Source organism: Panulirus ornatus, chromosome 12 (assembly GCF_036320965.1).
Source record: "Panulirus ornatus isolate Po-2019 chromosome 12, ASM3632096v1, whole genome shotgun sequence".
Lineage (NCBI taxonomy): Eukaryota > Metazoa > Arthropoda > Malacostraca > Decapoda > Palinuridae > Panulirus > Panulirus ornatus.
Window position 1 is genome coordinate 70728538 of NC_092235.1, and position 23321 is coordinate 70751858.

At 40.8% G+C, this 23321-nt stretch overlaps 1 protein-coding gene across 5 annotated transcripts in view; it reads right to left on the reverse strand.

The window, feature by feature from the left end:
* The window catches only part of sturkopf (lipid droplet associated hydrolase sturkopf), a 35087-nt gene extending 19401 nt beyond the window's left edge, over positions 1–15686 (reverse strand). Inside the window, exons 1-2 of one of the 5 annotated variants that reach the window (XM_071668264.1) lie at positions 15466–15585; positions 3335–3455 (exon numbers count right to left, since the gene is read on the reverse strand). The gene's annotated coding sequence lies outside the window, so the exon portion shown is untranslated. The other 4 variants (XM_071668265.1, XM_071668266.1, XM_071668262.1 and 1 more) reach the window with 4 other exon arrangements.
* Between the last annotated feature and the right edge of the window lie 7635 nt (positions 15687–23321).

Below are 23321 nucleotides of genomic sequence, written 5' to 3' on the forward strand. Positions count from 1 at the left end.
TAAACTAAACACGCATTCCTCACGTGTTGTAGAAGGCGACTAGAGGGGACGGGAGCGGGGGGCCAGAAATCCTCCCCTCCTTGTATTCTAACTTTCTAAAATGGGAAACAGAAGAAGGAGTCACGCAGGGAGTGCTCATCCTCCTCGAAGGCTCAGATTGGGGTGTCTAAATGTGTGTGGATGTAACCAAGATGAGAAAAAAGGAGAGATAGATAGTATGTTTGAGGAAAGGAACCTGGATGTTTTGGCTCTGAGTGAAACGAAGCTCAAGGCTAAAGGGGAAGAGTGGTTTGGGAATGTCTTGGGAGTAAAGTCAGCGGTTAGTGAAAGGACAAGAGCAAGGGAAGGAGTAGCACTACTCCTGAAACAGGAGTTGTGGGAGTATGTGATAGAATGTAAGAAAGTGAATTCTAGATTAATATGGGTAAAACTGAAAGTTGATGGAGAGAGATGGGTAATTATTGGTGCATATGCACCTGGGCATGAGAAGAAAGATCATGAGAGGCAAGTGTTTTGGGAGCAGCTGAATGAGTGTGTTAGTGGTCTTGATGCACAAGACCGGGTTATAGTGAAGAGTGATTTGAATGCAAAGCTGAGTAATGTGGCAGTTGAGGGAATAATTGGTATACATGGGGTGTTCAGTGTTGTAAATGGAAATGGTGAAGAGCTTGTAGATTTGTGCTGAAAAAGGACTGGTGATTGGGAATACCTGGATTAAAAAGCAAGATATACATAAGTATACATATGTAAGGATGAGAGATGGCCAGAGAGCGTTATTGGATTACGTGTTAACTGACAGGCGCACGAAAGAGAGACTTTTGGATGTTAATGTGCTGAGAGGTGCAACTGGAGGGATGTCTGATCATTATCTTGTGGAGGCGAAGGTGAAGATTTGTATGGGTTTTCAGAAAAGAAGAGAGAATGTTGGGGTAAAGAGGGTGGTGAGAGTAAGTGAGCTTGGGAAGGAGACTTGTGTGAGGAAGTATCAGGAGAGACTGAGTACAGAATGGAAAAAGGTGAGAACAAAGGAGGTAAGGGGAGTGGGGGAGTAATGGGATGTATTTAGGGAAGCAGTGATGGCTTGCGCAAAAGATGCTTGGGGCATGAGAAGCATGGGTGGTGGGTTGATTAGAAAGGGTAGTGAGTGGTGGGATGAAGAAGTAAGATTATTAGTGAAAGAGAAGAGAGAGGCATTTGGACGATTTTTGCAGGGAAAAAATGCAAATGAGTGGGAGATGTATAAAAGAAAGAGGCAGGAGGTCAAGAGAAAGGTGCAAGAGGTGAAAAAGAGGGCAAATGAGAGTTGGGGTGAGAGAGTATCATTAAATTTTAGGGAGAATAAAAAGATGTTCTGGAAGGAGGTAAATAAAGTGCATAAGACAAGGGAGCAAATGGGAACTTCAGTGAAGGGGGCTAATGGGGAGGTGATAACAAGTAGTGGTGATGTGGGAAGGAGATGGAGTGAGTATTTTGAAGGTGTGTTGAATGTGTTTGATGATAGAGTGGCAGATATAGGGTGTTTTGGTCAAGGTGGTGTGCAAAGTGAGACGGTTAGGGAAAATGATTTGGTAAACAGAGAAGAGGTAGTAAAAGCTTTGCGGAAGATGAAAGCCGGCGAGGCAGCGGGTTTGGATGGTATTGCAGTGGAACTTTTTAAAAAAGGGGGTGACTGTATTGTTGACTGGTTGGTAAGGCTATTTAATGTATGTATGATTCATGGTGAGGTGCCTGAGGATTGGCGTAATGCTTGCATAGTGCCATTGTACAAAGGCAAAGGGGATAAGAGTGAGTGCTCAAATTACAGAGGTATAAGTCTGTTGAGTATTCCTGGTAAATTATATGGGAGGGTATTGATTGAGAGGGTGAAGGCATGTACAGAGCATCAGATTGGGGAAGAGCAGTGTGGTTTCAGAAGTGGTAGAGGATGTGTGGATCAGGTGTTTGCTTTGAAGAATGTATGTGAGAAATACTGAGAAAAGCAAATGGATTTGTATGTAGCATTTATGGATCTGGAGAAGGCATATGATAGAGTTGATAGAGATGCTCTGTGGAAGGTACTAAGAATATATGGTGTGGGAGGCAAGTTGTTAGAAGCAGTGAAAAGTTTTTATCGACGATGTAAGGCATGTGTACGTGTAGAAAGAGAGGAAAGTGATTGGTTCTCATTGAATGTAGGTCTGCGGCCCAATCCACCCACATACACATGTATATACATACACATCCACACACGCACATATACGTACCTATACATTTCAACGTATACATATATATGCATACACAGACATAAACATATATACACATGTACATAATTCATACTTGCTGCCTTTATATCCCTGGGGATAGGGACATGGATAGGGGAGAAAGAATACTTCCCACGTATTCCCTGCATGTCGTAGAAGGTGACTAAAAGGGGTGGTAGCAGGGGGCTGGAAATCCTCCCCTCAAGTGTTTACTTTTCCAAAAGAAGGAACAGAGAAGGGGGTCAAGTGATGATTTTTCCTCTATGGCTCAGTTCTCTGTTCGTGATGCTACCTTGCGAATGTGGGAAATGGCAAATATGTATGAAAAAAATATATGTATATACATGCACATATACATACAAGTACACATACATATCCATATATCCACATGTGCATATTCATACTTACTCGCCTTCATCCATTCCTAGCACCACTATACCCCACAGGATACAACACTGCTTCCCCCTGCATCAGTGAGGTAGCACCAGAAAACAGATGAAAAAAGGCTACATAACTGACTCTGACTCAGTCTCTAGCTGTCATGTGTAATGCACCAAAACCACAGCCCCCTATCCGTGGCAAGGCCCTACAGACCTTTCATTGGTTTAATCCAGATGTTTCACATGCCCTGGTTCAGTCCATTGACATCATGTCGACCCCAGTATACCATGTTGTTCTGATTCACTCTATTCTGTGTATGTCTTTCAACCTCCTGCATGTTCAAGCCCTGATTGCTCAAAATCTTTTTCACTCCATCCTTCCACCTCGAATTTGGTATCAAGCTTCTCGTTCCCTCTACCTCTGACACATACATCCCTTTGTCAACCTTTCCTCACTCATTCTCTCCAGGTTTTTTGTTTTATGTTGAAGGCTTCAGTCATGGACAAAATTCTACATCAAGGCCAGGCCATTAATTGAAATACAGAGAATTATGAAATGAGAAAAGAAAAGGAAAAATTACAAATTTTTGAGAAAGTAAAAAAACCTGTCTTTTGAAAATGTGCTAGGTCAAAGATATTGTGGAGGACATGAAAGGGTAACAAGTTCCAGAGCTTTGATGAGTAGGGAAAGAAGCAAATATCAAAATAGCTCACCCTTGAGTTCCCAGTGGCCACACAATAATCATGTACCACAGTAGCTTGCTAAGTATTGCATGGTCTAGCTAGTGGTGTGGGCACACAAGCCAGCTCTCAGGGGCAAAAACCAAAGTAATACCTATAGAAGAGGAAAAGTGAATGAACATTGCAGTTCAGGGAAAGGGGGTTAAGTTTAAGTTAGCCTTGGACACACTCTTCTGCTCTTTCAACCACACTATTTTTTTTTTTTTTTTTTTTTTTTTTCAAACTATTCGCCATTTCCCGCGTTAGTGAGGTAGCGTTAAGAACAGAGAACTGGGCCACTGAGGGAATATCCTCACCTGGCCCCCTTCTCTGTTCCTTCTTTTGGAAAATTAAAAAAAAATTGAGAGGGGAGGATTTCCAGCCCCCCGCTCCCTCCCCTTTTAGTCGCCTTCTACGACACGCAGGGAATACGTGGGAAGTATTCTTTCTCCCCTATCCCCAGATCTCTCTTACCCTTTCGCTTAAGTATTACTGAGATGTCCTTAATCTGGGCATTCAGTTGCCTGTGCTGAAAAAAAAATCATAAATTGCCATCCAAAAAAAGAAAAAATTCATGAACACAATATCTTTGAAGGAAGAGGCTAACACAATATAACAACACAAAATAACATGTTGAATAAGATGCCATATCTATCTTTGTACTGAAACACAGACAATACAGATATCTGCAAGCAACACAACTGAAGACATTTCATAAAACTGCATCTACAAATGAAGAATCCAAAAGGAGGAAAAGGATGAATATGACGCCACACTTATCCCTAAAGTATGTAACTTTGATATTCATATCAAATACAGACAGTACAAAGAAATCCATACACTTTTGAAAAATTTTGACTTGAAAATTGATACAAAAAGTTTACTTTTAATTCTGAGAAAACTTAGTGTATTTACAAGGAAATTCCCATATTCTTTGTCTCAAAATACAGTATCAATACTTCTAATATGATGTCAAAGTATATGTAACTTCCTGCTGATTCAAGAGATTCTGTATTGATTCAAAGACAACATATGGCCATGGTAGCTACATTGTTCACATAAAAAAATCTGGGTGGCAGTCACCACAGCATCAGAGAGTAGAATTGTGTGTATCTTAAAATCCAAAAATGTAAGACAAATTAGGTAATGACGACCAAAAATGATTTTACAGCAGTCAACTGCAGATGAATTAGCCCTCAGGCTGGATAAAAGTGTCTCTCGACAAAAACTGATTAGACATCGAGATATTTCAGAAAAAGTATTGATTCAGAGTATCTTTTGCAACGGAAAATTATAACTTTACAGACAATAAACACATTTCATTTGCTGGTTCCTTCAATCTGGTAACTTTAACATACCAGAAAATTAAATGTTTCCAATCAACTCTTCATGTAGCATGGCATTTGTCACAAGATATCTGGTTTTGAAAGACTATATGACACAAGAAAGTCACCAAGGTTATGTAAGTCAGAAAATCTGCCCAATATATCCTAAATTTTAAGTTACAGACATCACATATGAGAAGTAGAAGCAGAGATGTAGAAATATAATTGAAGGATGTCTATCATAAACACTGGAACAAGACTACGATATAGTTTAACATTACTTTTTATAAAAAAAAGCCCATAAACCTCAAGAGGGTTACACCAGACACTGGTAAAAGAATTACAAATTATATTGTTGCAATTAAAGAACATATGATACCATAACCATTGTAATGAAAAGAATGTGACAGAATTTTTTTTATGTTGAAGGCTCCAGTCACGGACAAAAGTCCACATCAAGGTCAGGCCTTTATAACGAATCTAGCTCTCACAGTAATGAAAGTAATGGTCAATATAGATCACTGTTGTCTAGGTTATACTGCGAGGAGAAGACCCGTCATAAATGATTGTGAAAAATTATTTTATTAGGTCTAGAATAAGCCCAGGTTGATAATGATCAGTATTATTAATCAAAACATAGAAGTAACACAAAATCACAAAGTAACAGCAAGTATAATAACTAATTAACCAAATTCAATCAACAATGAATCTGTGACTCACATCCCCATGAATAGAAAAATATTACCACAAATCAAATGAAAAGCAATTTCCCAGCACACAACATAAAACTATGTTAACACAACCACAAGTGCATTTAACCACAAAGGCAGCTTAACTTATATAACAAAATCGTTCTGCTCCCCTACCACACCACCACACCTCGGGGAAGAGCCACTACACCTCAGGATGCCGTCTGGAATGAGACTGCTGTGGAAGGCATCGGCACCAATATATAAAGAGTTGGTATGAAGCCCGGCTTGTCTCAGTCAAAGTGAGACGAAGCAACAAGGACTTGAACTAATGAATCCTAACGCAGAACGATCTGGTTCCAACGTGGCAGAGAGGCAGTGGTGCGTAGTATGGAGGACAAAATAATATAAGAGTTTTAATTTAAACAAGATCTTAGGAGAGTACATGATAATATACATTCTTTTTTTTTTTTTTTTTTGCTTTGTCGCTGTCTCCTGTGTTTGCGAGGTAGCGCAACGAAACAGACGAAAGAAATGGCCCAACCCATCCCCATACACATGTATATACATACGTCCACACACGCAAATATACATACCTACACAGCTTTCCATGGTTTACCCCAGACGCTTCACATGCCCTGATTCAATCCACTGACAGCACGTCAACCCCGGTATACCACATCGCTCCAATTCACTCTATTCCTTGCCCTCCTTTCACCCTCCTGCATGTTCAGGCCCCGATCACTCAAAATCTTTTTCACTCCATCTTTCCACCTCCAATTTGGTCTCCCTCTTCTCGTTCCCTCCACCTCCGACACATATATCCTCTTGGTCAATCTTTCCTCACTCATTCTCTCCGTGTGCCCAAACCATTTCAAAACACCCTCTTCTGCTCTCTCAACCACGCTCTTTTTATTTCCACACATCTCTCTTACCCTTACGTTACTTACTCGATCAAACCACCTCACACCACACATTGTCCTCAAACATCTCATTTCCAGCACATCCATCCTCCTGCGCACAACTCTATCCATAGCCCACGCCTCGCAACCATACAACATTGTTGGAACCACTATTCCTTCAACATACCCATTTTTGCTTTCCAAGATAATGTTCTCGACTTCCACACAGTCTTCAAGGCTCCCAGAATTTTCGCCCCCTCCCCCACCCTATGATCCACTTCCGCTTCCATGGTTCCATCCGCTGCCAGATCCACTCCCAGATATCTAAAACACTTTACTTCCTCCAGTTTTTCTCCTTTCAAACTTACCTCCCAATTGACTTGACCCTCAACCCTACTGTACCTAATAACCTTGCTCTTATTCACATTTACTCTTAATTTTCTTCTTTCACACACTTTACCAAACTCAGTCACCAGCTTCTGCAGTTTCTCACACGAATCAGCCACCAGCGCTGTATCATCAGCAAACAACAACTGACTCACTTCCCAAGCTCTCTCATCCCCAACATATATATATATATATATATATATTATCCCTGGGGATAGGGGATTAAGAGTACATCCCACGTATTCCCTGCGTGTCGTAGAAGGCGACTAAAAGGGGAGGGAGCGGGGGGCTGGAAATCCTCCTCTCTCGTTTTTTTTTTTTTTTCAATTTTCCAAAAGAAGGAACAGAGGGGGCCAGGTGAGGATATTCCAAAAAAGGCCCAGTCCTCTGTTCTTAACGCTACCTCGCTAACGTGGGAAATGGCGAATAGTTTAAAAGAAAGAAAGAAATATATATATATATATATATATATATATATATATATATATATATATATATATATATATATATATATATATTTTTTTTTTTTATACTTTGTCGCTGTCTCCCGCGTTTGCGAAGTAGCGCAAGGAAACAGACGAAAGAAATGGCCCAACCCCCCCCCCCCATACACATGTACATACGTCCACACACGCAAATATACATACCTACACATCTTTCCATGGTTTACCCCAGACGCTTCACATGCCTTGATTCAATCCACTGACAGCACGTCAACCCCTGTATACCACATCGCTCCAATTCACTCTATTCCTTGCCCTCCTTTCACCCTCCTGCATGTTCAGGCCCCGATCACACAAAATCTTTTTCACTCCATCTTTCCACCTCCAATTTGGTCTCCCTCTTCTCCTCGTTCCCTCCACCTCCGACACATATATCCTCTTGGTCAATCTTTCCTCACTCATTCTCTCCATGTGCCCAAACCATTTCAAAACACCCTCTTCTGCTCTCTCAACCACGCTCTTTTTATTTCCACACATCTCTCTTACCCTTACGTTACTTACTCGATCAAACCACCTCACACCACACATTGTCCTCAAACATCTCATTTCCAGCACATCCATCCTCCTGCGCACATCTCTATCCATAGCCCACGCCTCGCAACCATACAACATTGTTGGAACCACTATTCCTTCAAACATACCCATTTTTGCTTTCCGAGATAATGTTCTCGACTTCCACACATTTTTCAAGGCTCCCAAAATTTTCGCCCCCTCCCCCACCCTATGATCCACTTCCGCTTCCATGGTTCCATCCGCTGACAGATCCACTCCCAGATATCTAAAACACTTCACTTCCTCCAGTTTTTCTCCATTCAAACTCACCTCCCAATTGACTTGACCCTCACCCCTACTGTACCTAATAACCTTGCTCTTATTCACATTTACTCTTAACTTTCTTCTTCCACACACTTTACCAAACTCAGTCACCAGCTTCTGCAGTTTCTCACATGAATCCGCCACCAGCGCTGTATCATCAGCGAACAACAACTGACTCACTTCCCAAGCTCTCTCATCCCCAACAGACTTCATACTTGCCCCTCTTTCCAGGACTCTTGCATTTACCTCCCTAACAACCCCATCCATAAACAAATTAAACAACCATGGAGACATCACACACCCCTGCCGCAAACCTACATTCACTGAGAACCAATCACTTTCCTCTCTTCCTACACGTACACATGCCTTACTTCCTCGATAAAAACTTTTCACTGCTTCTAACAACTTGCCTCCCACACCATATATTCTTAATACCTTCCACAGAGCATCTCTATCAACTCTATCATATGCCTTCTCCAGATCCATAAATGCTACATACAAATCCATTTGCTTTTCTAAGTATTTCTCACATACATTCTTCAAAGCAAACACCTGATCCACACATCCTCTACCACTTCTGAAACCGCATTGCTCTTCCCCAATCTGATGCTCTGTACATGCCTTCACCCTCTCAATCAATACCCTCCCATATAATTTACCAGGAATACTCAACAAACTTATACCTCTGTAATGTGAGCACTCACTCTTATCCCCTTTGCCTTTGTACAATGGCACTATGCACGCATTCCGCCAATCCTCAGGCACCTCACCATGAGTCATACATACATTAAATAACCTTACCAACCAGTCAACAATACAGTCACCCCCCTTTTTAATAAATTCCACTGCAATACCATCCAAACCTGCTGCCTTGCCGGCTTTCATCTTCCGCAAGGCTTTTACTACCTCTTCTCTGTTTACCAAATCATTTTCCCTAACCCTCTCACTTTGCAAACCACCTCGACCAAAACACCCTATATCTGCCACTCTGTCATCAGACACATTCAACAAACCTTCAAAATACTCATTCCATCTCCTTCTCACATCACCGCTACTTGTTATCACCTCCCCATTTACGCCCTTCACTGAAGTTCCCATTTGCTCCCTTGTCTTACGCACCCTATTTACCTCCTTCCAGAACATCTTTTTATTCTCCCTAAAATTTACTGATAGTCTCTCACCCCAACTCTCATTTGCCCTTTTTTTCACCTCTTGCACCTTTCTCTTGACCTCCTGTCTCTTTCTTTTATACTTCTCCCACTCAATTGCATTTTTTCCCTGCAAAAATCGTCCAAATGCCTCTCTCTTCTCTTTCACTAATACTCTTACTTCTTCATCCCACCACTCACTACCCTTTCTAAACAGCCCACCTCCCACTCTTCTCATGCCACAAGCATCTTTTGCGCAATCCATCACTGATTCCCTAAATACATCCCATTCCTCCCCCACTCCCCTTACTTCCATTGTTCTCACCTTTTTCCATTCTGTACACAGTCTCTCCTGGTACTTCCCCACACAGGTCTCCTTCCCAAGCTTACTCACTCTCACCACCTTCTTCACCCCAACATTCACTCCTCTTTTCTGAAAACCCATACTAATCTTCACCTTAGCCTCCACAAGATAATGATCAGACATCCCTCCAGTTGCACCTCTCAGCACATTAACATCCAAAAGTCTCTCTTTCGCACGCCTGTCAATTAACACGTAATCCAATAACGCTCTCTGGCCATCTCTCCTACTTACATAAGTATACTTATGTATATCTCGCTTTTTAAACCAGGTATTCCCAATCATCAGTCCTTTTTCAGCACATAAATCTACAAGCTCTTCACCATTTCCATTTACAACACTGAACACCCCATGCATACCAATTATTCCCTCAACTGCCACATTACTCACCTTTGCATTCAAATCACCCATCACTATAACCCGGTCTCGTGCATCAAAACCGCTAACACACTCATTCAGCTGCTCCCAAAACACTTGCCTCTCATGATCTTTCTTCTCATGCCCAGGTGCATATGCACCAATAATCACCCACCTCTCTCCATCAACTTTCAGTTTTACCCATATTAATCGAGAATTTACTTTCTTACATTCTATCACATACTCCCACAACTCCTGTTTCAGGAGTATTGCTACTCCTTCCCTTGCTCTTGTCCTCTCACTAACCCCTGACTTCACTCCCCAGACATTTCCAAACCACTCTTCCCCTTTACCCTTGAGCTTCGTTTCACTCAGAGCCAAAACATCCAGGTTCCTTTCCTCAAACATACTACCTATCTCTCCTTTTTTCACATCTTGGTTACATCCACACACATTTAGGCACCCCACTCTGAGCCTTCGAGAAGGATGATTTTTTTTTTTTTATACTTTGTCGCTGTCTCCCGCGTTTGCGAGGTAGCGCAAGGAAACAGACGAAAGAAATGGCCCAACCCCCCCCCCATACAAATGTATATACATACGTCCACACACGCAAATATACATACCTACACAGCTTTCCATGGTTTACCCCAGACGCTTCACATGCCTTGATTCAATCCACTGACAGCACGTCAACCCCGGTATACCACATCGCTCCAATTCACTCTATTCCTTGCCCTCCTTTCACCCTCCTGCATGTTCAGGCCCCGATCACACAAAATCTTTTTCACTCCATCTTTCCACCTCCAATTTGGTCTCCCTCTTCTCCTTGCTCCCTCCACCTCCGACACATATATCCTCTTGGTCAATCTTTCCTCACTCATCCTCTCCATGTGCCCAAACCACTTCAAAACACCCTCTTCTGCTCTCTCAACCACGCTCTTTTTATTTCCACACATCTCTCTTACCCTTACGTTACTCACTCGATCAAACCACCTCACACCACACATTGTCCTCAAACATCTCATTTCCAGCACATCCATCCTCCTGCGCACAACTCTATCCATAGCCCACGCCTCGCAACCATACAACATTGTTGGAACCACTATTCCTTCAAACATACCCATTTTTGCTTTCCGAGATAATGTTCTCGACTTCCACACATTCTTCAAGGCCCCCAGAATTTTCGCCCCCTCCCCCACCCTATGATCCACTTCCGCTTCCATGGTTCCATCCGCTGCCAGATCCACTCCCAGATATCTAAAACACTTCACTTCCTCCAGTTTTTCTCCATTCAAACTCACCTCCCAATTGACTTGACCCTCAACCCTACTGTACCTAATAACCTTGCTCTTATTCACATTTACTCTTAACTTTCTTGTGAATAAGAGCAAGGTTATTAGGTACAGTAGGGTTGAGGGTCAAGTCAATTGGGAGGTGAGTTTGAATGGAGAAAAACTGGAGGAAGTGAAGTGTTTTAGATATATATATATATATATATATATATATATATATATATATATATATATATATATATATATATATACATATATGAAAAGATTCGAACCCCGTACCATTCGCGTGGTAGCTAGGAATGCTAACTGCGAGGCTATGATCGCCCCTAACAGGGAAATGACTATTCGATTGCTAGTAATCCAATACCCTCAAACAAGATCTTAGGATAGTACATGATACCTTAATTGAAACAGGTTTTAATTGAAACAGAAAAGTATGAAAGGAAAAAAGAAGACATGGAAAAATATTTATGAATTTTTGAGGACAAGAAAGACCTGTCTTTTGAGATGTGCCAAGTCATAGGTATTGAGAAAGACATGAGATTAGGGAAAGACATGAGAAGCCTGAGAGTTCCAAATCTTCAATGTATAGAGAAAGAAGCAATTGTCAAAACGACCCACCCTTTAGTTGCCGATGGCCACACAATAATCATGTGATGCAGCAGCTTGCCGAGTATTGCATGGCTTAGCTAGTGGTGGGGGTACACAAGCAGCCAGCTCTCAGGAGCAAAAACGAAAGTAACATCTATAGAAGAGGGAAAGTAAACCAACATTGCAGTGTAGGGTAATGGGTCAAGTCTGGAAGTTAGCCTGGGACAGCTTTTAAGTTGGAATGCTTTTGTCTCAACTCTGTCAAGTAAGGATACAGAGTTACAACCACACTAAATGTGAGAGCAGTACTTCATACATGGACAAATCAATGCCCTGTATAAACAAAGCAACTGTTCAGAAGACAAGAAGTTTCAATGTCTAAACAGGACACCCAGTTCCCATACTTAGCTATACCTGTAATATGGGGTTTCCAAGAAAGAGTTGAGGTTACAGTGATACAAAGTATGTTTACTGAGTCAAAAAGTGGAATTACTGAACCACTAAAAGAGATGTGGGAGTTGTGAGGAGTTTTCAATAGAGATGGATAGAAATTGGGCATCAAACTTAAGATTTTATCTACTCCACAGAGATATCCTGTCCGAGTCTGAGTTTATTGAGGAAGCTGTGTCAAGACATGATGCAGATCAAGTGAGAGAAGAGAAGAGGGGGGCAGAACTGAAAGACATGGATGAATGCAGGGTTGAGTCGTCAGTGTACGAGTGCATTATTAGATCACTGGCAGAGAGGAAATTGTTGAAAAAAAGAGGAAAAGTGTGGGGGACAAGGCAGAACCTTGAGGGACACCACTGTTGATGGAGAAAACGGGGGAGGCTAAACCAATATCAATCATAGAGATAGATTGACCAGAGAGGAAGCTAGATATGAAGAAGCAAAGTGTGGGAGGGAAGCCAAAAGAGGGGAGCTTAAAAATGAGACCCCAATGCCACAACCTGTCAAAAGCCTTAGATATGTCAAGGGCAACTACTCATGACCCCAGAAGCTTTCAGAAATGATGACCAGACAGTAGTAAGATAAGAAAGAATATCACTAGTGGATCTCACTTTATGGAAGCCATACTGGTGATCAGAAAGAAGACCGATTTTTGAGGTGTTTAAGGATATGGGAAATGAGGATGGAATTAAAACTTTGGAAATGGTAGATGTCAAAACAATAAGATAGTAAGAGGGGTCAAAACAGTCACCCTTCTTAGGGATGTGCTATATCAATACATATTTCAAAGGAGATGGAAAAGTTTTGGTTTTTAAGTAGAAACGGAACAGATATGCAAGCTTAGGTGCAAATTCAGGGATACACTCTTTCAGTACATGGGGATAGATGCCATCAGAACCATAAGCCTTGCTTATGTAAAGAGAAACAAAAGCTTTTCAGACAGTCCAAAAAGAGATCACAGGAAGAGGCATAGAATTACTAAGAGGAGCATCAGGGGATGAAGGAATGTTTAGAGTCATCCAAGGTGAAGTTAGAGGAGAAACGGGAAACAGAGAGTTGCTTTGTCTATGGGAGAGACAGATATAGTACCATTAGAATGAAAAAGTGAAGGAAAGGTGGAGCGACAGAGGTTGATGGAGATGCCCTTACCTAAAAAACAGAAAGACCTATCAGTGGAGGATGGGGAGAGGTAATTGCACTTCCTCTGAATAAAGGAAAGCTTTGCTTCACTGTTGAAGTGCTTGCAGCAATTACGGGCAATGATAAAAGCTGAATGGGAGCCAGAGGAAGGAGAGTCTTTCCAAGCCTGATATGCCTGATCCCTTGTCTGAGTGGCCTCAGAATTTAAATACCTCTAATGGGGAATCAAATATTATCATTCCTTCAAACATCTGATAACTACCTTTACACTTATTTTGCTGTCATATCTATACCGTCTTGAGGTAAACAATGTTGAGGCAGAAAATACTGCCCTTAAGTTTCACTCATGGGAAAAATTATTTATACTTTTGAAAACTCAAACAAAAGACTAATATACCAAATATGTATTCTCAATTACATACTTACAGGACTCTTGAAAACCTGTATACTTACAGTAGTATTTCACTCTTCATAACCCTCCTCACTAATACGTAAAAAAAAATAAAAATATTGGGTCTCAGTAGCAATACCTGTTATCACAATGAAGTATTGAGCCACTGGCCATACCTTGTTTTGATGAAGAGCTAGACTGGATTTTCATCGCATGACCAACCCAATGCACAACCTCACCTACAGCCCACATTTGCTCCCACCCCACCTCTTCAACATAGCCACCACCCTACTTATATAGACAAAAATTCAATAAAGTATTCAAAGTAGATAGTTCTAGGTGCTTTAAATACTTCATTTTGATTGCTAACATACCGGCGGAGGATGATACTGAACGATACTAAAGGTAATAGCTATAAAATGTATTAAAGAAAAGGAGTTTGATTGGTGAATAAGAAGATAATACACTTGACTAATATCAGCTGGCCTTATATAAACTGGTACTCTGTCAAGTGTCAGATGCATATTTTCTAGCATTGTATGTGCTCTACTCTTTTGCAACCATTGCTGTCACTGTAAATAGTGATTTAATGAAAGTGGAAACTAACATTTTATGCTCAAAATCGATTTTTTTATATCAAATAACTCGTTAATGATAGGGTAATGGGGGAGAGGGAAAATGTGCAGTTAGGAAATAAAAAAGTCTTCACAGATGATGTCATGTTCTACAACATAATTATGGGTGAAAGTGGAACCAATAAAATTCTCTTCAGTCTTAGCTATTGATAATGTTTTACCTGACAATTTTCCTGCCCAATGTACTTCCAGAATCACTCAATTGTAGCAAGTACGTCTGCTCACCTTACCACAGATATAGTCTAAATGATATATACAAACGGATACATGGTAATGTGGTGGGGTGAGAGAAACAGAGTAAGTGAGATATATTCTGGATATATAGGATCACACTGGTGTCTACTGGTTTAAATCCCCCCAATCTACATTGCTGAGGATTATTACTTAGCATGATTTGTATATCTAGTTTAGATTCATGGAAAGTAAACTTTGACCACTAGGGAAGTTTGGTGATGGTTTCATAGGTTCTGTTCCAAAGTGTATCAGGTTTACTTTGACATCATACTATTTTTTTGATATACTACAATCGTTTTACTAAATATCATTCAATGTTTATAATGCCATATATCATGTCCCACAGGTATTTATCATGAACTATATGAATACCTGAAACATATGGAGCATTTTCTCAGTGATAGGTGCACTGCACAGCTCAACTATAATATTACAATTAACACCACTTTCCCCATAGCCTTCCTAATTACCAAACCATTTATCATTAACGAGGTAAAACAATATCAATGATTTGACAACTTAATTCTGTTCCTTATTTGATACACTACCAAATGAACTTTGTAAAGTAACTGTTTAGGGGAACCATAAAAAATGCCCCCCCCTCCCCATTCTCATTATCTTTTATCACTGTATCAAGTACAATGTTTCCATAGGCCGTTCCTTTATCATGAATAATTGGTTAAGTATAAGGAATCCCTTAATATGTATTTCTTCCAAATCTAAAAGATATTACAACTGCACCAGTTAACTGGTACTTTACCGTAATCAGGTCAATCAATCTTGAAATTGCTGTGGTGTTCTTAAATAATGACTATGGTTAACTTTGTTATCTCAAAGTCCCTTGGAAAATACTGGGCTTAAGGAAAACCCACTTCAGTACTTAATAAACACTTGGATTACATACAGCTAAGCTGATGGGCTGTAGAATGTGGCCACCAATGTGTTATGTCAACAAGTAGTAATGATGACGCTGCCAGTCATACGATAAGCTGGTCTCCCTCCACTTGACCATACACTTATGTGATGGAGTTTAATCAAATAATCCTCTATGTTTTTTATAGTTCTCCTGAAGATGCAGTACACGAAATTTCACTCGGAACTTACCGATTTTAGGATATGTTGGTTATCCCGAGCTATGATAGTTTGTTGGGGATGAATTTGTTATATCATTAATAAGAGGAATATATAATTCATAGATTTATAATTCATAAGAGAACACGTAATGGCGTATTATCATGAGTTACTTAACAAAACGAAAAACATTTTCTTCAGAGATATAAAAAAGAAATATACAACACCCTCTATCGAAAATACCGAATAGCAACACGAACAACTACAAATAATCAATTTGAACAAACCTAATTAAGAAAAAACGCATCCAAAATCAGGCAGAGCTAAGTCAACATGCTAAGTTTTATTATATAAATAGCTGAAGGACACAATTCTCACGAACTGTGACTATTCAAAACTGAAACAAACGCCTTCACATTAGTGTCGTCTTTGACACGTACAGTATAGCAATACTGATGAATACTAAGATTATTTATTGCTATGATATTGTGGATATTGATTAATTATTCAAATGTGACTGCAGTTGTAGGTTGTGGTTGATGTTATATGCATATTCGTATTCTTTGCGACAAGCGACGTTTACTAACAAGATTGGCAAAATGCATGAGTGCCGTTCATCAGTCTTAATTCCTACTTGGCACAATGCATGAGTGCCGTTCATCAGTCTTAATTCCTACTTGGTACAATGCATGAGTGCCGTTCATCAATGTCTTAATTCCTACTTGGCACAATGCATGAGTGCCGTTCATCATTGTCTTAATTCCTACTTGACACAAAGCATGAGTGCCGTTCATCAGTCTTAATTCCTACTTGGCACAATGCATGAGTGCCGTTCATCAGTCTTAATTCCTACTTGACACAAAGCATGAGTGCCGTTCATCATTGTCTTAATTCCTACTTGGCACAATGCATGAGTGCCGTTCATCATTGTCTTAATTCCTACTTGACACAAAGCATGGGTGCCTTTCATCATTGTCTTAATTCATACTTGGCACAATGCATGAGTGCCGTTCATCATTGTCTTAATTCCTACTTGACACAATGCATGAGTGTCGTTCATCATTGTCTTAATTCATACTTGGCACAATGCATGAGTGCCGTTCATCATTGTCGTAATTCCTACTTGACATAAAGCATGATTGCCGTTCATCATTATCTTAATTCCTACTTGGCACAATGCATGAGTGCCGTTCATCATTTTCTTAATTCCTACTTGACATAAAGCATGAGTGCCGTTCATCATTGTCTTAATTCCTACTTGGCACAATGCATGAGTGCCGTTCATCATTGTCTTAATTCCTACTTGGCACAATGCATGAGTGCCGTTCATCATTGTCTTAATTCCTACTTGGCACAATGCATGAGTGCCGTTCATCATTGTCTTAATTCCTACTTGGCACAATGCATGAGTGCCGTTCATCATTGTCTTAATTCTTACTTGACATAAAGCATGAGTGCCGTTCATCATTGTCTTGATTCCTACTTGGCACAATGCATGAGTGCCGTTCATCATTGTCTTAATTCCTACTTGGCACAATGCATGAGTGCCGTTCATCATTGTCTTAATTCCTACTTGGCACAATGCATGAGTGCCGTTCATCAGTCTTAATTCCTACTTGACATAAAGCATGAGAGCCGTTCATCATTGTCTTAATTCCTACTTGACACAATGCACGAGTGCCGTTCATCATTGTCTTAATTCCTACTTGACACAATGCATGAGTGTCGTTCATCATTGTCTTTATTCCTACTTGACACAATGCATGAGTGCCGTTCATCATTGTCTTAATTCCTACTTGGCACAATGCATGAGTGCTGTTCATCATTGTCTTATTTCCTACTTGTCACAATGCATGAGTGCCGTTCATCATTGTCTTAATTTCTACTTGACATAAAGCATGAGTGCCGTTCATCATTGTCTTAATTCCTATTGGCACAATGCATGAGTGCCGTTCATCAGTCTTAATTCCTACTTGACACAAAGCATGAGTGCCGTTCATCAGTCTTAATTCCTACTTGGCACAATGCATGAGTGCTGTTCATCATTGTCTTAATTCCTACTTGACACAAAGCATGAGTGCCGTTCATCATTGTCTTAATTCCTACTTGGCACAATGCATGAGTGCCGTTCATCATTGTCTTAATTCCTATTTGACATAAAGCATGAGTGCCGTTCATCAGTCTTAATTCCTACTTGACACAATGTATGAGTGCCGTTCATCATTGTCTGAATTCCTACTTGACAAAAAGCATGAGTGCCGTTCACCATTGTCTTAATTCCTACTTGACACAAAGCATGAGTGCCGTTCATCATTGTCTTAATTCCTACTTGGCACAATGCATGAGTGCCGTTCATCATTGTCTTAATTCCTACTTGACATAAAGCATGAGTGCCGTTCATCATTGTCTTAATTCCTACTTGGCACAATGCTTGAGTGTCGTTCATCAGTCTTAATTCCTACTTGACACAAAGCATGAGTGCCGTTCATCAGTCTTAATTCCTACTTGGCACAATGCATGAGTGCCGTTCATCATTGTCTTAATTCCTACTTGACACAAAGCATGATTGCCGTTCATCATTGTCTTAATTCCTACTTGGCACAATGCATGAGTGCCGTTCATCATTGTCTTAATTCCTACTTGACACAAAGCATGAGTGCCGTTCATCATTGTCTTAGTTCCTATTGGCATTATGCATGAGTGCCGTTCATCATTGTCTTAATTCCTACTTGACAAAGCATGAGTGCCGTTCATCAGTCTTAATTGCTACTTGGCACAATGCATGAGTGCCGTTCATCACTGTCTTAATTCCTACTTGACATAAAGCATGAGTGCCGTTCATCATTGTCTTAATTCCTACTTGGCACAATGCATGAGTGCCGTTCATCATTGTCTTAATTCCTACTTGGCACAATGCTTGAGTGCCGTTCATCATTATCTTAATTCCTACTTGGCACAATGCATGAGTGCCGTTCATCATTGTCTTAATTCTTACTTGACATAAAGCATGAGTGCCGTTCATCATTGTCTTGATTCCTACTTGGCACAATGCATGAGTGCCGTTCATCATTGTCTTAATTCCTACTTGGCACAATGCATGTCTTTAATTCCTACTTGACATAAACATGAGTACCGTTCATCATTGTCTTAATTCCTACTTGACACAATGCATGAGTGCCGTTCATCATTGTCTTAATTCCTACTTGACACAAAGCATGAGTGCCGTTCATCATTGTCTTAATTCCTACTTGACACAAGCATGAGTGCCGTTCATCATTGTCTTAATTTCTACTTGGCACAATGCATTAGTGCCGTTCATCATCGTCTTAATTCCTACTTGGCACAATGCTTGAGTACCGTTCATCAGTCTTAATTCCTACTTGACACAAAGCATGAGTGCCGTTCATCAGTCTTAATTCCTACTTGGCACAATGCTTGAGTGCCGTTCATCAGTCTTGATTCCTACTTGACATAAAGCATGAGTGCCGTTCATCATTGTCGTAATTCCTACTTGGCACAATGCATGAGTGCCGTTCATCATTGTCTTAATTCCTACTTGGCACAATGCATGAGTGCCGTTCATCATTGTCTTAATTCCTACTTGACACAATGCATGAGTGTCGTTCATCATTGTCTTAATTCCTATTTGACACAAAGCATGAGTGCCGTTCATCAGTCTTAATTCCTACTTGGCACAATGCATGAGTGCCGTTCATCATTGTTTTAATTTCTACTTGGAACAATGCATGAGTGCCGTTCATCATTATCTTAATTCCTACTTGACACAAAGCATGAGAGCCGTTCATCATTGTCTGAATTCCTACTTGACACAATGCATGAGTGCCGTTCATCAGTCTTAATTCCTACTTGACACAATGCATGAGTGCCGTTCGTCATTGTCTTATTTCTTATTTGACACAAAGCATGAGTGCCGTTCATCAGTCTTAATTCCTACTTGACACAATGCATGAGTGCCGTTCGTCATTGTCTTATTTCTTATTTGACACAAAGCATGAGTGCCGTTCATCAGTCTTAATTCCTACTTGACACTATGCATGAGTTTCGTTCGTCATTGTCTTATTTCCTATTTGACACAAAGCATGAGTACCGTTCATCATTGTCTTCATCACTATTTGCATGATACGACAAGAGACTTTTCCAATCATGTTGCCAGCATGTTTGGTCTATGTATGTATGTATGTATGTCTTTACTCTGGAGTTACATACACACATGTCACAGCGTAATTTGTGGTTCATTATGATATATGAACTATTGTATTCTGTGTGACAAGCGACATTTACAAATATTGCCGTAACAATGGTTGTGACAGTGGAAGACAGGACAATCTAGGGTGACAGTACAAAATGGTGATCGATGAACGAGAGTTCATTATCTAGAGTAGATTAGATGAAGAAAGATTCGTAGATCCTAGTAGTATCAACAACTACAACGATATTTTTACATTGCCTCACAACTGAGTACCCAATTATGTATTTTCTTTCTTACCGTCTTGACAGCAAACCTCAGGGCAGATAAGTTAAATACGTACGTACGTGTTCTACAAACACATGTTTTCTAAAGTTGCTAATAACACTACCATTTTTAAAGGTATGTAGATTTTATGAATTGATAAATTTCTTGCTCTGAAAGTAGACTATCTCTACTGTATTCTTCTCTGTGTTTCACTCCATTGATTTGTTGCAAAGTTGACCCACTTTTCACGTGTGATATCAGAGTATTGTTATTATGTCTGCGTTATGAACGGCACCTTATGAAGGTAGTTTGTGATTGGCTGATGAACCGCTGGGCGGAGCCAGGAACACCACTGGCAAGGAAGACATCAGCCGAATACTACCGTCAGCTGCCACTGGCAAGGAGGACGTCAGCTACATACCACTGTCTGCTGCTACTAATACAGTGTGGACGTCAGCCGCGCACTACCGTCAGCTGCCACTGGCACGGAGGACGCCAGCCACACCACCGTCAGCTGCCACTGGCACGTAGGACGTCACCACGTACCACCGCCAGCTGCTACTGATACAGAGAGGACGTCAGCCACGTACTACCGTCAGCTACCACTAGCACGGAGGACGTCAGCCAACATAGAAACTAGTGGGCACTGTAGAGTACATAAATTCATGCTAGGTTAAATTGTGAGCACCATAAGAACTATTGGGCACTGCTACTGTTACAGAGAGGACGTCAGCCGCGAACTGTCGTCAACTGCCGCTGGCACGGAGGACGCCAACCACATACCACCGTCAGCTACCACTGGCACAGAGGTCAGCAGCGGACAACCGTCAACTACTACTGACAGGGAGAACGTCAGCCGCGCACCATGGTCAGCCATACGGGACATAGGTAAGTTGTTCTGTGTACTGCAGGAACACTGTTATGTGAAGTAGAGAGGTGCTTCTTATGAACTAGAGAGCACTGTGCAGTACTGAGCACAATATGAACCAGAGAGCACTGTGCAGTACATCTGTTTATACGAGGTTAAACTGAGCACAATATGAACTAGAGAGCACTGTGCAGTACTGAGCACAATATGAACTATAGAGCACTGTGCAGTACTGAGCACAATATGAACTAGAGAGCACTGTGCAGTACTGAGCACAATATGAACTAGAGAGCACTGTGCAGTACATCTGTTCATGCGAGGTTAAACTGAGCACAATATGAACAAGAGAGCACTGTGCAGAACATCAGTTCATACGAGGTTAAACTGAGCACAATATGAACTAGAGAGCACTGTGCAGTACATCTGTTCATACGAGGTTAAACTGAGCACAATATGAACTAGAGAGCACTGTGCAGTACTGAGCACAATATGAACTAGAGAGCACTCTGCAGTACATCTGTTCATGCGAGGTTAAACTGAGCACAATATGAACAAGAGAGCACTGTGCAGTACATCAATTCATACGAGGTTAAACTGAGCACAATATGAACTAGAGAGCACTGTGCAGTACATCAGTTCATACGAGGTTAAACTGAGCACAATATGAACTAGAGGGCACTGTGCAGTACATCTGTTCATACGAGGTTAAACTGAGCACAATATGAACTAGGGAGCACTGTACAGTTCATCTGTTCATACGAGGTTAAACTGAGCACAATATGAACTAGAGGGCACTGTGCAGTACATCTGTTCATACTAGGTTAAACTGAGCACAATATGAACTAGAGGGCACTGTGCAGTACATCAGTTCATACGAGGTTAAACTGAGCACAATATGAACTAGAGAGCACTATGGAGTACATCAGTTCATACGAGGTTAAACTGAGCACAATATGAACTAGAGAGCACTGTCCAGTACATCAGTTCATACGAGGTTAAACTGAGGACAATATGAACAATATTCACATCCAAGAACCTTTCTTTTGTACGCCTTCCATATACATCCATGTCCATCTTATTAGATGAAATATTAACAATCATCCGTCCTCTTTCGGTACACAGCTACACAAACTGTTCATTTTCATTCAAAACATTGGGTACCCCCATTCTCCTCAATTTTACCTTCAATTGTCATATATCCATTTTAGCATTCAAGTCACTTAAGAATAAGTCATTCATTCGCATCATAATTGTTGAAATCCTCACTCAGCTACTCCTAAAGTACTCTCGTCTCTTCGTTACTCCTGTCGTTTCTTCGAGTATAGTCTCAGATAATCACCCTCTAGTATAATGAATATAAATGAAATTATATATATTTATCTTTCTTTCTTTCATACTATTCGCCATTTCCCGCGTTAGCGAGGTAGCGTTAAGAACAGAGGACTGGGCCTTTGAGGGAATATCCTCATCTGGCCCCCTTCTCTGTTCCTTCTTTGAGAAAAACAAAAAAACAAAATATCAAGAGGGGAGGATTTCCAGCCCCCCGCTCCCTTCCCTTTTAGTCGCCTTCTACGACACGCAGGGAATACGTGGGAAGTATTCTTTCTCCCCTATCCCCAGGGATATATATATATATATATATATATATATATATATATATATATATATATATATATATATATATATATATATATATATATCGAGGATGTAAGGCATGTGTACGTGTAGGATGAGAGGAAAGTGATTGGTTCTCAGTGAATGTAGGTTTGCGGCAGGGGTGTGTGATGTCTCCATGGTTGTTTAATTTGTTTATGGATGGGGTTGTTAGGGAGGTGAATGCAAGAGTTTTGGAAAGAGGGGCAAGTATGAAGTCTGTTGGGGATGAGAGAACTTGGGAAGTGAGTCAGCTGTTGTTCGCTGATGATACAGCGCTGATGGCTGATTCATGTGAGAAACTGCAGAAGCTGGTGACTGAGTTTGGTAAAGTGTGTGAAAGAAGAAAGTTAAGAGTAAATGTGAATAAGAGCAAGGTTATTAGGTACAGTAGGGTTGAGGGTCAAGTCAATTGGGAGGTGAGTTTGAATGGAGAAAAACTGGAGGAAGTGAAGTGTTTTAGATATCTGGGAGTGGATCTGGCAGCGGATGGAAACATGGAAGCGGAAGTGGATCATAGGGTGGGGGAGGGGGCGAAAATTCTGGGAGCCTTGAAGAATGTGTGGAAGTCGAGAACATTATCTCGGAAAGCAAAAATGGGTATGTTTGAAGAAATAGTGGTTCCAACAATGTTGTATGGTTGCGAGGCGTGGACTATGGATAGAGTTGTGCGCAGGAGGATGGATGTGCTGGA